Raw genomic sequence first — 13147 nt, forward strand, 5'->3', positions numbered from 1 at the left:
AAGCTGAGAAATGAGATTTCCAGCTTTCAACAGAAGAACTTGGAAGGATTCAGTGAAGCCTGGGAGAGATTCAAGGGATACCAAGCTCAATGTCCACACCATGGTTTCTCTAAGGAAAGCTTGCTGAGCACATTCTACAGGGGTGCTCTTCCTAAGTACAGAACCAAATTGGATACAGCTAGCAATGGGTTCTTTTTGGGAAGAACTGAGGAAGATGCAGAAGAGCTGGTTGACAACATGGTAAAGAGTGATGCAGTCTACAGTGGAGACTATGACAGAGGTAGTAGAACAGATGACAAGCAGACGAGGAAGGAGTTAAAGACTCCACAGGATAAGATAGACATACTCATTGCTGATAAATCCACCCAATAGCAGCTGAACTTTGTTGGTAACCCAAACCAAGAGACACCACCTGTTGTCCATGAGGTTAAAGGTTTGGAAGGTCAAGAAGAGCTGTGTTTCATTAACAACAATGGTAGCTGGTACAAAAAAGAGCCAAACTTTCAGTACAACAACTACCAACAGAAATCATATTCGAACAACCAACAGAGTGGTTATCAGCCTAGGAACAACCAGCAAGGAAGCTATCAGCCTCAGCAAAACCCTCCTCCTGGTTTCAACAACAAAGAACGTCATTCTTCCCAACAACAATCTAATCCTTCTACCTCTACTCCTCAAGAAAGCAGCACTGATGCCCTGCTGAAACAAATCTTGGAGTCTCAGACTAGAAGTGAGAAGCATGTTGGTTATGAGTTGAAGAACCTTCACTCAAAGATTGATGGGAGCTACAATGATCTCAACAACAAGTTCAAAGCTTTGGAGAACCAGTTTGCTGCCATGAACACTCACCAAAATCGCCAACAAGGTTCTTTACCTGGAAAATCTGAGCAAAATCCCAAAGAGACCATGAAAGCTATCACCCTCAGGAGTGGTAAGGAGTTACCTCATAGAGCTCTCACCAAGGATGCTGAGAAACAAGGTGAGGGGGTGGCTATCAACATAGATGATGAAGTGGTGATTGTTGATGAGAAGATCAATGATGAGATTTTAGAGAAGATTGTGGAAGCCAAAGGTAAATGAAAGGTTGGGGAAGAGAAGAAAACAGTGAAAGATGGTGAAGTTGTTGTTCCAGCAAGTGAGAATTCTTTTGTTCCTCCTCCCTATGAACCCAAACTTCCATTCCCTGGTAGATTCAAGAGGCAGCTGCTAGAGAAGTACAAAGCTCTATTTGAGAAGTAGATGAGCGAAGCTCAAGTCACAATGCCCGTTATTGATGCTTTCATGTTGATTCCTCAATATAGCAAGTTCCTGAAAGATGATGTAGCTGCAAAGAAGAAAGAGATGGAGGGCATGATGATTCTCACTCATGAGTGTAGTGCCATCATCCAGAGGCTTGTTGTTCCAAAGAAGCTTGAAGATCCAGGATGCTTCACATTACCTTCTGCTCTTGGACCTAAGGTATTTGAGAGATGTCTCTGCGATTTGGGAGCTAGTGTCAGCTTGATGCCTTTATCTGTTGCTAAGAAGCTTGGTTTCACTCAGTACAAGAAGTGTAGACTTTCTCTGGTATTGGCTGATCGTTCAGTGAAATACCCTGTGGGTATCTTGGAGGACCTCCCCGTGATGGTTGGAAACTATGAGATTCCTACAGACTTTGTGGTGCTTGAGATGGGTGAGGAAGCTCAAGATCCCTTAATCCTTGGAAGGCCTTTCTTAGCTACAGCAGGAGATATTGTTAATGTGAAAGCGGGCAAGATTGATCTCCACTTAGTTAAAGGGCACGTTCTCCACTTTGACATCAAGGAGGTAATGAAGAAACCAACGGTTCAAGGGCAAGTCTTCTACATTTAAGAGATGGACGCCCTTGCTGATGAGCTCCTTGAAGAGTTGTCACTAGAAGACCCTCTACAGCATGCTTTGACGATAGAGAGAGAGGTTGAAGTGATTGAGAACCTGGAGAGTACTGCCTATGGGATGATGCTGGATTCACACAAAGGGTTTGTTAGTAAAAATCAATATGAGGAGCTGCCACAAGTGGTTCATCAAGAAGCCTCAGTCACTCAACAAGAGGACACCCAACAAGATGACTGGAGCGAGCTTAAGGCACCTAAAGTGAAGTTTAAACTTATCCCCCATGGTGTAAGGTATGCATTCCTTGGTCCTAATGAAACTTATCCTGTCATTGTGAGTAGTGAACTTACTGAAACTGAGCTATCTGAACTTTTGAAAACACTTAAAAGATTTAGAAAAGCAATAGGTTACTCACTTGATGACATCAAAGGAATATCACCATCTTTGTGCATGCATAGGATACATCTTGAGGATGAATCAATGACTTCTATCGAGCATCAAAGAATGTTAAATCCTAACCTGAAGGATGTTGTAAAGAAAGAGATTCTTAAACTCTTAGATGCTGGTGTTATTTACCCTATTTCAGATTCTAAATGGGTATCTCCTGTACATGTTGTACCAAAGAAAGGTAGTATCACTGTAATTAGAAATGACAAGGATGAATTGATACCAACAAGAACCATCACAGGGCATAGAATGTGCATTGATTACCGAAAACTAAACTCTGCATCTAGAAAGGATCATTTCCCATTACCATTTATTGATCAGATGCTTGAGAGACTTGCAAATCACCCATTTTATTGTTTTCTTGATGGATATTCAGGGTTCTTCCAAATCCCCATACATCCCAATGATCAAGAGAAAACGACATTACATGTCCTTATGGTACCTTCGCATATCGAAGAATATCATTTTGTCTATGTAATGCTCCAGCCACCTTTCAAAGGTGCATGATGTCAATCTTCTCTGATCTAATTGAGGATGTTGTGGAGGTGTTTATGGATGATTTCTCTGTCTACGGATCTTCGTTTTCTGCTTGTTTGTCAAATTTGTGCAGGGTCCTACAGAGATGTGAAGACACCAAGCTTGTACTGAATTGGGAGAAGTGTCACTTCATGGTTAAGGAAGCGATTGTGCTGGGACACAAGATTTTAGAGAAGGGGATTGAGGTGGATAAGGCTAAGATCGAGGTTATGGTTGGTTTGCCACCACCAAAAACATTGAAAGACATCAGAAGTTTTCTTGGTCATGTTGGGTTCTACAGAAGATTCATCAAGGACTTCTCCATGATCACTAGACCATTGACCAGGCTGCTGTGCAAAGAAGCCACTTTCAGCTTTGATGTGGAATGTCTAGAAGCCTTCAAGAAGCTGAAAGGTGAACTCATCAGTGCTCCAACTGTCCAGCCACCTGATTGGGATCTTCCCTTTGAGATCATGTGTGATGCTAGTGACTATGCTGTGGGAGCTGTTTTGGGGCAGAAGAAAGATGGCAAGACCCATGTGATCTACTACGCGAGCCAAACCCTGAATGATGCTCAGATGAGATATGCCACAACAGAGAAGGAGATGCTAGCCATTGTCTTTGCCTATGAGAAGTTCAGAAGCTACTTGGTGGGATCTAAAGTCATTGTCTACATAGATCATGCTGCTTTGAGACACCTTTTGGCCAAGAAGGATGCTGTTGGGGTCAAAATATGTCACGATGGAATCGATGTCCGAAAGTCCTTAGAAAAACCGAATCTCGGTCAAAACTTCAAAAGCCGAGAAAACGAACAGCCGAAACGGATCGCCCGGCGAGCTCGGCCGTGACACAGGCCAGCTCGCCCGGCGAGCACGGCCGTGTTGCCGGTCGAGTCGCCGGTGAGCTCGGCCGTGACACGGGCCAGCTCGTCCGGCGAGCACGGCCGCGTTGCCAGTCGAGTCACCGGCGAGCTCGGCCGTGACACGGGCCAGCTCGCCCGACGAGCATGGCCGCGTTGCCGGTCGACTCGCCGGCGAGCTCGGCCGTGACACGGGCCAGCTCGCCCGGCGAGCACAGCCGCGTTGCCGGTCGGCTCGCTCGATCGTGCCGCGGATCGGTTCGCCCGACGACCGCGGCCAATTCTCCGTGGACCATTCCGAACCAGGTCCCATCCCATAACCATGCATCTTCGTCCGAAGTTTCCGTAACTCAGTCTTCGGGTCCGTGGATACGACACCAATGTTCCGTCTAAAAAACATCGTCGAAAGTATTCGGGAAGTTGGGAAGGTTATGTCTCTCGAACAGTTTCCTATTCTTCGTAGTAGAGCAGGTTACGGTTAACTTAACACCAACTGCCTCGGCTATGCAAAGAAACAGGGTTCCGTTGGAAGAACCATGCCTATACCAACGGCTACTTCGCGAGTAAAATCATAAAAACGCTAAAGTCTCTATACGGCCCAAAGAGGGTCCGAATTGCGGACAACGGCCCATCTTTGGTCCCAAAAGACTTGAACCCAAAAACTGGTATGACGGTTTATCGCATCTGCGGGAAGAGATAAATGTCAAATTTCCGAAGATAATCACAAGGAAGAAGGAAATATGGAAAAGCCCGCTTCACGACAAATCCGGCCCGAGAAGAGGTAAACCGACCTAAGGAGGAGTATATAAGGAGGACCTAGGACGAAGAGCAGAGGGGAGAGCATTCTAAGAGCAAACTTAATACTTAGAGCAATTTAGGCATTTTTTCGTTTTTACTATCGAGCTGCGACTCGACTAGGTTAGAACTTAGGTGGCTAGACTAGCGAACATACCAACAACTCTCGTGGCCTAGGATCTCACCTGTTGTTCACGCTCAAATGCGAATTCGGAAATATGACCTCTTTGTTCTCTTTTCGCTCTTTTACGATTTATTACTTTCGAATCTTTCATATTGATTGTGTTGTGCGTGGCCCAGCAGATAACCGGGACCTTCAAGGAAGGCTAGGTTAACTTGGCTTTCCTCCGATTAACAAAACTCGACGGTGTGAATTTCGGTTCCCACAGATGCAAAACCCAGGCTCTTGAGATGGATCCTTTTGCTTCAAGAGTTTGATTTAGAGATCAAAGACAAGCCAGGAGTTGAGAATGATGTAGCTGATCACTTGTCCAGGCTGAGAGTGGAGTGTGGCATTCCTATTGACGAAGGACTTCCAGAGGAGCAGATCATGGCTATTGGAGCAGTGATGGCAGTTTGTGAGACTGGTATAAAGCTTGAAGAAGTCAAGGCAACAGAAGAGAAAGAACCTTGGTATGCTGATTTGGTGAACTACCTAGCCACAGTAAAAGAACCTTTGAATCTTGTGGGCTATGCCAAGAAGAAGTTCTACAAGGATGTGAAGAGGTACTACTGGGATGAGCCCTACCTCTACATCCTCTGCAAGGATCAACTTTATAGGAGAGTGATTGCTGATGAGGAGATTGATGGGATACTTACACAATGTCATGGATCATCCTATGGAGGCCACTTTGCTACCTTCAAGACTGTTGCAAATGTGCTACAAGCTGGATTCTGGTGGCCACACATGTTTAAGGATACACAAGACTTTGTTTCAAAGTGTGATTCATGCCAAAGGAGAGGGAACATCACCAAAAGGAATGAGATGCCTCAAAATCCATTCCTTGAAGTTGAAGTGTTTGATGTGTGGGGTATTGACTTCATGGGACCATTTCCATCATCCTTTGGCAACAAATACATCCTTGTAGCTGTTGATTATGTCTCCAAATGGGTGGAAGCTATTGCAAGCCCCACCAATGATGCTAGAGTTGTAACCAAGATGTTCAGGAGCATCATCATTCCAAGGTTTGGAGTTCCAAGAGTTGTGATCAGTGATGGAGGCTCTCATTTCATCAACAAACTGCTTGAGAGACTTCTCAAGAAGAACGGTGTAAAGCACAAAGTAGCAACTCCTTACCATCCTCAAACAAGTGGTCAAGTTGAGATTTCTAACAGAGAGATCAAGTCCATTTTGGAGAAGATTGTGGGGATTACAAGGAAAGATTGGTCCATTAAGCTTGATGATGCGCTTTGGGCTTATAGGACAGCTTACAAGACTTCTCTGGAGACCACACCTTTCAACCTAGTGTACGGGAAAGCTTGCCATCTTCCAGTGGAGCTTGAGTACAAGGCACTATGGGCAGTAAAGTTGCTGAACTTTGACATCAAGAGTGCCAAGGAGAAAAGACTTCTACAGCTACAAGAGCTTGATGAGATAAGAATGGATGCTTTTGAAAACTCAAGGATCTACAAGGAGAAGACTAAAGCTTTCCATGACAAGAATATCCTGAAGAGAGAGTTTAAAGAAGGAGATCAAGTTCTTCTCTACAACTCTAGGCTGAAGTTATTTCCAGGAAAGCTTAAGTCAAGGTGGTCCGGTCCTTTCAAGGTCAAGGAGGTTAGGCCATATGGGGCAATAGTTTTGTGGAGTAATGATGAAAGAGACTTCACAGTCAATGGACAAAGGATTAAGCTCTACATGGCGACTGCACCAGAGGAAGATGGGGTTTCAACTCCACTTTCTGATCCTACCCCGACCTAATCTAAAGGGAGGCAAAATCAAGCTAGAGACTTAAAACAAGCTCAATTGGGAGGAAGTCTCATGTATATCCTTGTACATATTGCATTAGTATTTTAATTTTCATCATATTTCTAAAAAAAAAAAAAAAAGAGTTGAAGTTGTGTGCAGGTGCTTGATCGAGCCGGTTTCAGCAAAGAATCAGGCAGGGGAGCAAGGACCTAGAGCGACGACAAGAAGTCACTCCAGCTCCAGAGCGACATCACCACATCGAGTGAAATAAGTCGCTCGTCCTTACGGCGTTTTGGGGCTCAAAAAATACTCTCGGAGCGACCTCCTAGAGCGACGACGCGAAGTCGCTCCAGCTCCGGAGCGACCTCACCACAGCGACACCCCGAGGTCGCTCGGGTTTGTCGAGCTGGGAGCGACATCACCACAGCGACACCCAGACGTCGCTCGGTTAGTGTCGATTTGAGAGCGACGTCCCGGAGCGACGTGCCGAGGTCGCTCCACGACCGGTTCAGGTACCAATGGTTAAGAAAACAAAGGGAAAGCTGGATGCTGAGAAGCAAGAAGCTGAAAGAAAAGAGTTTGCATTAAGAGGGAAAGCCTTAGCCTCCGAGCCAGCTGGCTCTGGGGCACAGAGGACTTCTCGACAACAAACCTTGGCTATAAAGAAATCAAAAGAGCAAGAGAAGAGGGCAGGGAAAAGTGTAGCAGTTCCCACTAATGAGGAGAGTGACGATGAAAGTGAGGATGAACAGGCTCCTACAAAGAAAGCCAAGATGTCAAAAGGGAAGGCGGTTGCTGTTGATAGGGACAGGGAGAAAACTCCATCTGTGGAAGAGCTGTATGATCACTTGCTGAATGGTGTCACTTAGACTCCAACAAGGTTCGCCGACCTTGATTTGCTGAAGGAGTTGGGTCTTGATTCTGATATTGAGGCGATGCTAGAACATTTGAAGTTGCCAAAACTCCTCACCATGGCTTACCCTGTCTACAAGGATGTCTCCTGTCAGTTCTTGTCTTCCCTTGATGTCACTTACCATAACACTCCGCATGTGAGGCAAGGATGGGGCAAGATCAAGTTCAAGGTCAATGGGAGAGACTACAACATGAACTTCAAGGACATTGGGAGAGTCATGGGGTTCCAAGACTTGGAAGCCTCCTCTCTTCCCAAATGCGAAAATCTCCCCACTGAGCTTTGGAAATTGATTACCGGAAACAAGCATTCTACCGGGTCTGACAAGAACTCACATATCCGGCATCCGTCTGTGCTCTACCTCCATAGGATGCTCGTCCATGCATTATATCCACGGAAGGAAGCAGGTAATGTCACCGAGGAAGATATGCGACTGCTTTGCCCGGCTATCCGACCCTACGCCGCCCCTCGAGTTTTGCCTCTTCCAATCACCGACATCTATGCTACCTTTGGGATGGTCAGTTTCTTCGTGAGTCGTCTCGAACACTACAGAGACTGGGCCTGGTACACCTCTGATTCGCGCCCTTAGGTTGGAATTGGCGGGTTGATCACACCACTGCTTCAATTTATGAATGTTCCCTTGGGAAAGGACGCAGCAGGACCTAGATTCATTGATGACACTTACGTAAGGATTGCCACTTATTTCAGCGGGATGTATGGGAAGAACTACGTCTACCACTACTACTTGAAAGGCAAGCCTGTTGAGGTGGTTCTTCCAAACAAGAACCTGACGAGCTTAGAGAGACCTGGAGCTATCAGCTTCAACATTTCCCAGGAAGACTTTCTTGGAGAGCACGGGTCTCTCGGTCCCATTGCTGCACCAAGGAAAAGGAGTGCTCCGACGAGACATGACGAACCTGCTGCAGAAGCATCTGAACCCGTCTATGGACCTCCGCGCTACTACTTCCAGCCATATGCTGGAGTTCTTCCCCCTGGTGCGCTTCGTGATGCTCATGAGCATATTGGTCTACTTCAGAGATGGAACAAAGCACAAGACAAAACGATAGAAAAGCTGAAAGACAAGTGCAAGGCGCTTAGCAAGACTGTGAAGAAGCAAGCAAAGACTTCAGCCAAGTTCATGAAGAAAGTAGCTGATGTCTTGACCAGGGGAGGAATAGCTGGATGTAGCTCAGCAGACTTCGCCTTCGCGAACACATCAGTCCCCCAACCTCCACCTCAGCCCGCGGATCTTGGTTTCCCCCTCACTGCTAGACAGCTCCAGCGCAAGTGGAGGAACCCACCCATTGAACCCTCTGCCTCAGGAAACAAGTCCCCATCCCTAGCCTCTTCTGATAATGAGGTCGAGATTGACGAGGTTCAGAGCCAGCCATGGTTTGGAGGCTACAGCTCAGCAACAGGTGGTTACTACACCACATTCCCACCTGACGACGACGATGCTGGGGCATCTACCCGTACTCACTATCCGTAAAAGGTACTTCATTACTTTCCCTTGTATATACCATTTCATTTTTTTTTTGCATATTAGCTTTCTTTTGGGTATCTCTCTCTACTTGACAACGCAGAGACTCTGTAACTTAAGTTTGGGGGAGGTACCAAGTATTTGACCATGTTTGCTTTGCCGATTTTGCATTGACTCTTGCATACATACCTTTTTGCATCTAAAAAAAAAAAATCATATAGACTACATCACTTGCATTTTTAGAAGAGTCTAGAGCATATAGGTTGCATTCACTTGCATTGGGAGCAATGATTTAAAATGCCTTGTAAAGAACACTACCTCGCGCTTGAATAGCTATTGCATCTCTCGAAAAGCCTTATATGTTTCGAGCCTTGAAAACTCTTCCTGAATCTCATTAGTTGCTGAAACTCAATCTTTGAAGCCAACTACAACCTTATTTGAACTGAACGAACTTAATGTTTCTTGCTCATAGTCCCTTGTGTACTGAGTCATGGCTATACACACTTGAGTTGACACATCCTTTACGCCAATCTTTTTGACAAACTCGAGTGGTAGACCATTCCCAAAACCCGTTCCTCCTTTTAAGCTTTCATTGTTTGATGAGTGATGTTTTTTTCGGAAAGTCTTACATGTGCATAATGTTGAGAGTATCGAGAACGACAATGCTTGATCTTCATTCTTGCTAGATTAGGCACTCTATTGTCTAGCTATATGTGGGGATGAGTGTTGTGATTATGATTTGGGAGCATGAAAAGTTTGAAGGAAAAGAATAGACTCTTTGTGTTTAAGTGAATAGTCTTATTGAGATAAATAGATAAACATCTAGCTCAAGTTTATGAAAAGTTTTGGCCCCCAAAAATATATATATATATAAAAAATAAAAAATAAAAAGAAAATAAAAAGGGAGCTAGCAAAGTTGTTAGGAGCTAAGAAATGTTTTTGATATTAAAAAAAACAAAAAAGAGAAAAAAAAAATCCCTTGTAGATTTCAAAGAGAAAGAGTTTTATGTGAAAAATGTTCTTAGGATCTTTTAGTGAGAGATGTGAGTTGGGTTTGACATTGGGAAATGATTGTGTAACTTGTATGTTTGGGAAAATGGTAGAACAATGGAGATTGAGCATTGTATGCATGAGTTGATCCCTTTCTTAGATATATTATGTGCAATGTCAAGGCTACTTGTCTTGAGAGTGAACCACCTTAAAGATCATGTATCTCGAACCTCTTGACTCACTCGAATAAAAAAAAAGCCTTCCCTTACCCGACCAAATGATTTGAACCAATTGACCATTTGCAAGAATTCACCTGATGTTTATTGCTTAATGAATGTGAGAGTTGGTTGATTTGAATGTGTGGATGCTTGATGATGATTGTAAGGTCAAGAAGGAGTTGAGATAGGCCTAGAGAAGCTAAAGTATAATAAGAGAGTGTGCTGATGCTGAATTGAGTGCTAGATGTGTTTCTTTTGGCTATGAGCTCCCACCTTCAAACCTCTCTCCCTATGAGTTCTAGAAAGTTCACTTGTGGAAAAGTAAAAGAACAAGTTTGGGGAAGTTGATATCTTGCATACTTCCATTGTGTTATCCATTCACCCATGTGTATTTTGATCATATAGCCTAGGATTTAGCCATGTTTAGGTTGCATTTTGCATGCATGAGTCTTTATTAGGTATTAGAGTACCACATGGAGTTCTTGGAGACATTTCGGTGCGTTTGGAGCTCAAAAGAGGTGATAAAGGTGATCATTGGACGAGCAGTGCATGGGAGCGACCCTACCGGAGCGACGCCATGAACTCCCTGTGCCCTACCTCTCAGAGCGACCTTACCAGAGCGATAACACGAGGTCGCTCGCCATTTTCGTTTCGGAGCGACCTCCTAGAGCGACAAGACGAAGTCGCTCCAGCTCCAGAGCGACCTCACCACAGCGACACCCAGAGGTCGCTCGGGTTTGTGTCGAAAACGAGCCGAGAGCGACCTCCCGGAGCGATGTGCCGAGGTCGCTGCGCTTCAATTATTTGGTCGAACTTATGATTAATCAAGGGCCTTTTGGTCATTTGTTATGCATGTTTTTTACACTTTCTAAACCTATGTTTAAGTACCTTTTGTAAGCCATTGGAGGTTGATTATCTTTTATCTTAAGAAAAACCACCAAAAACCTCTTGGAAAGTTCATCTCTTTGATTCAATTGATCATTTTTGTTATTGCAATCCTGTTGTTTTCATATCGATTCTCTGTATTTCTCTACATGATTAATCTGTAATCCAATATGGGTTTAAGAGGAATCATGGAGATTAGTGAGTAATCACCGTTTGAATTCATGGGTTAGGGAGATTAAGGGTGATTAGGTTAGAGCTAGGATGTTTTAGTGTAGATCATTCTTGGTCCTTGCTAGTAGAGTATTCATAATGCATCTTTTGAGTTGGCCTCTCAAAAGCTGATCTTTAGGCATTTTTCACCCAAAAGGTGTTTGATGAAATGTCTGAGACAACTCTTCTAAGCTTTTAGCATACTTTGCCAAAGACATTTGTTGTTAGAGATGCTAAGATAGCCATTTGACTTGTTAGTAATGATTGCTTTCATATTATTCAACCAAAGACATTTGATGTTTGAAATTTGTTAGTAAATGAACATTCATCTAGACATAGAGCTTGTTTAGAACTGTGTCTAAGCTTAAGGTTGATAGTTTGATTGATCGTTTGCCATCCTTAGTTTGAAACTTGATCACCCAAGGTCTAATCCCTATGCACATGAGTTCTCTTTTCCCTTAGTAAAGAAAGTTACTTCATTTATTGCTTTTATTATTCTGCAACTGCATTAGCATTAATCATTAGTTTAGAAATCTTTTAAATCACCGGTTGCACTTAGATTAAGTGAGTACTTGCATTCTCAGTGCTTTGAAATCCCTTAGAATTGGTTCGACAATCTTTTATACTACATCATTTGTCTTAGGAGCCTTGAAAACTCTTAACATCAAAGAGCTTATATAATGCTCTGGAAACTAAGCCTAACGTTCATAAGAAGAAAAGAAAGGAAACAAATCAAGCAAACTAACAAAATCGGAAACTAGCCGTTGGAGCCTTTTATGGGATTTTGGCTCCAAGTGAGAAACTTGATTCTTCTTGAACCTGGACGGTTTAAGGGGATAAGAGAGCTTCCTTGGGATCTTCCTGGGTGCTTGATAGGTACTGATGTCGTGCCTGATCTGAAGAGAAAAGAGCTGTTGGACATTAATGTCGGTTTGCTCCAAATAAGGCAGGTTTGAGTAAATGAGGATCCTCCTGATCCAATGGTTGCTGGTGCATGGTATGAACTTGTAGAACTCTTCTGTATCTCTGGATATACTTCCTGAATGTATAGATTGATCTCCTGGTCGCCAATTTATGGTTTGAAGCTGATTGAACCGGCTAGCTTCCAATTGAGGCAAGTGCAGAACTGGTTTGGCCGGTTTTGGAGATTGGATCATAACTTCATAATTCCATGGCCATTTCTCCTGATCTTGGGCTTTCTGGAAAGATGATAAACTTCTCTTGACTCCTATGATGGGTTTTGCTTCATTCCGATTCGTCACTGGGCTTGAATCTTCTTCTAAAGTTGGGTACTCACAGATGGACGGGCTGAGAAACCTCTGACTTGTAAAATTCATAACTTCTTTCTCTGTGAATACTTTGGCCCGATTCCAATTGTCCTGGACTCCTTCTTGAATGTAGAATCCATAAATATTATCCTCGTCATTTAAACCCTCCTGGTTGGTAAGATATGGTGTTTTTAGTTCATGTATGTCCTGGCTGGCGCCTTGGCTGGTTGAGTAGAGCTTTGGGTTGACCTCTGGTTCAGTTGCTGATCTGATGGACGCATCATACCCTCCCCCTTGACAAATTTTGGTCCTCGAAACTGGATAACCTGTACCAAGATAGAGCAAGTCAAGTTTCATTCTCTTTTGAGAGTTTAGACCCTTACCTTGATATAATTTCGGTTTGAAGATGCATGATGCATCTGGTGGCTCTTCTTTGGACAGATATGAAAGGATCACGCCTCTTCTATGTTTATGGCCATTGCATCTCTTCTGGATTGGATGGTCCTTCAAATTTGTGGTGGCCACGTTTCTGATCCTCTTTGGAGTTGATCCTCCTAGCAACATAAGATAATCTGGTGGGATTTTTTTGAAGCTTTCTTCTTTGCAACCTGAAAATTTCTCATCTTTCTGGACAAAAAGCAAGTGAATTATATCTGTGTTTGGACACTGATAAAAATAATTTGAAATTTCCAGACTTACTTTGATAGATTCCACAAGTTGAAGAATGATTTTCTTCTTTAGACAACTTGTTTTTGTTTGCTGCTTTCTTTGCAACTTTTGACCTTGGTTGTTATGAACTTCTTCTTGTC

The 13147-nt window shown here is 43.6% G+C and overlaps 1 non-coding gene across 1 annotated transcript; it reads right to left on the reverse strand.

The window, feature by feature from the left end:
• LOC125592088 lies at positions 1-107 on the reverse strand. Its single transcript, XR_007327938.1, has one exon. It is a non-coding gene; the product is annotated as a small nucleolar RNA R71 (small nucleolar RNA).
• Between the last annotated feature and the right edge of the window lie 13040 nt (positions 108-13147).

Source organism: Brassica napus, chromosome C8, assembly GCF_020379485.1.
Source record: "Brassica napus cultivar Da-Ae chromosome C8, Da-Ae, whole genome shotgun sequence".
NCBI classification, from domain to species: Eukaryota; Viridiplantae; Streptophyta; class Magnoliopsida; order Brassicales; family Brassicaceae; genus Brassica; species Brassica napus.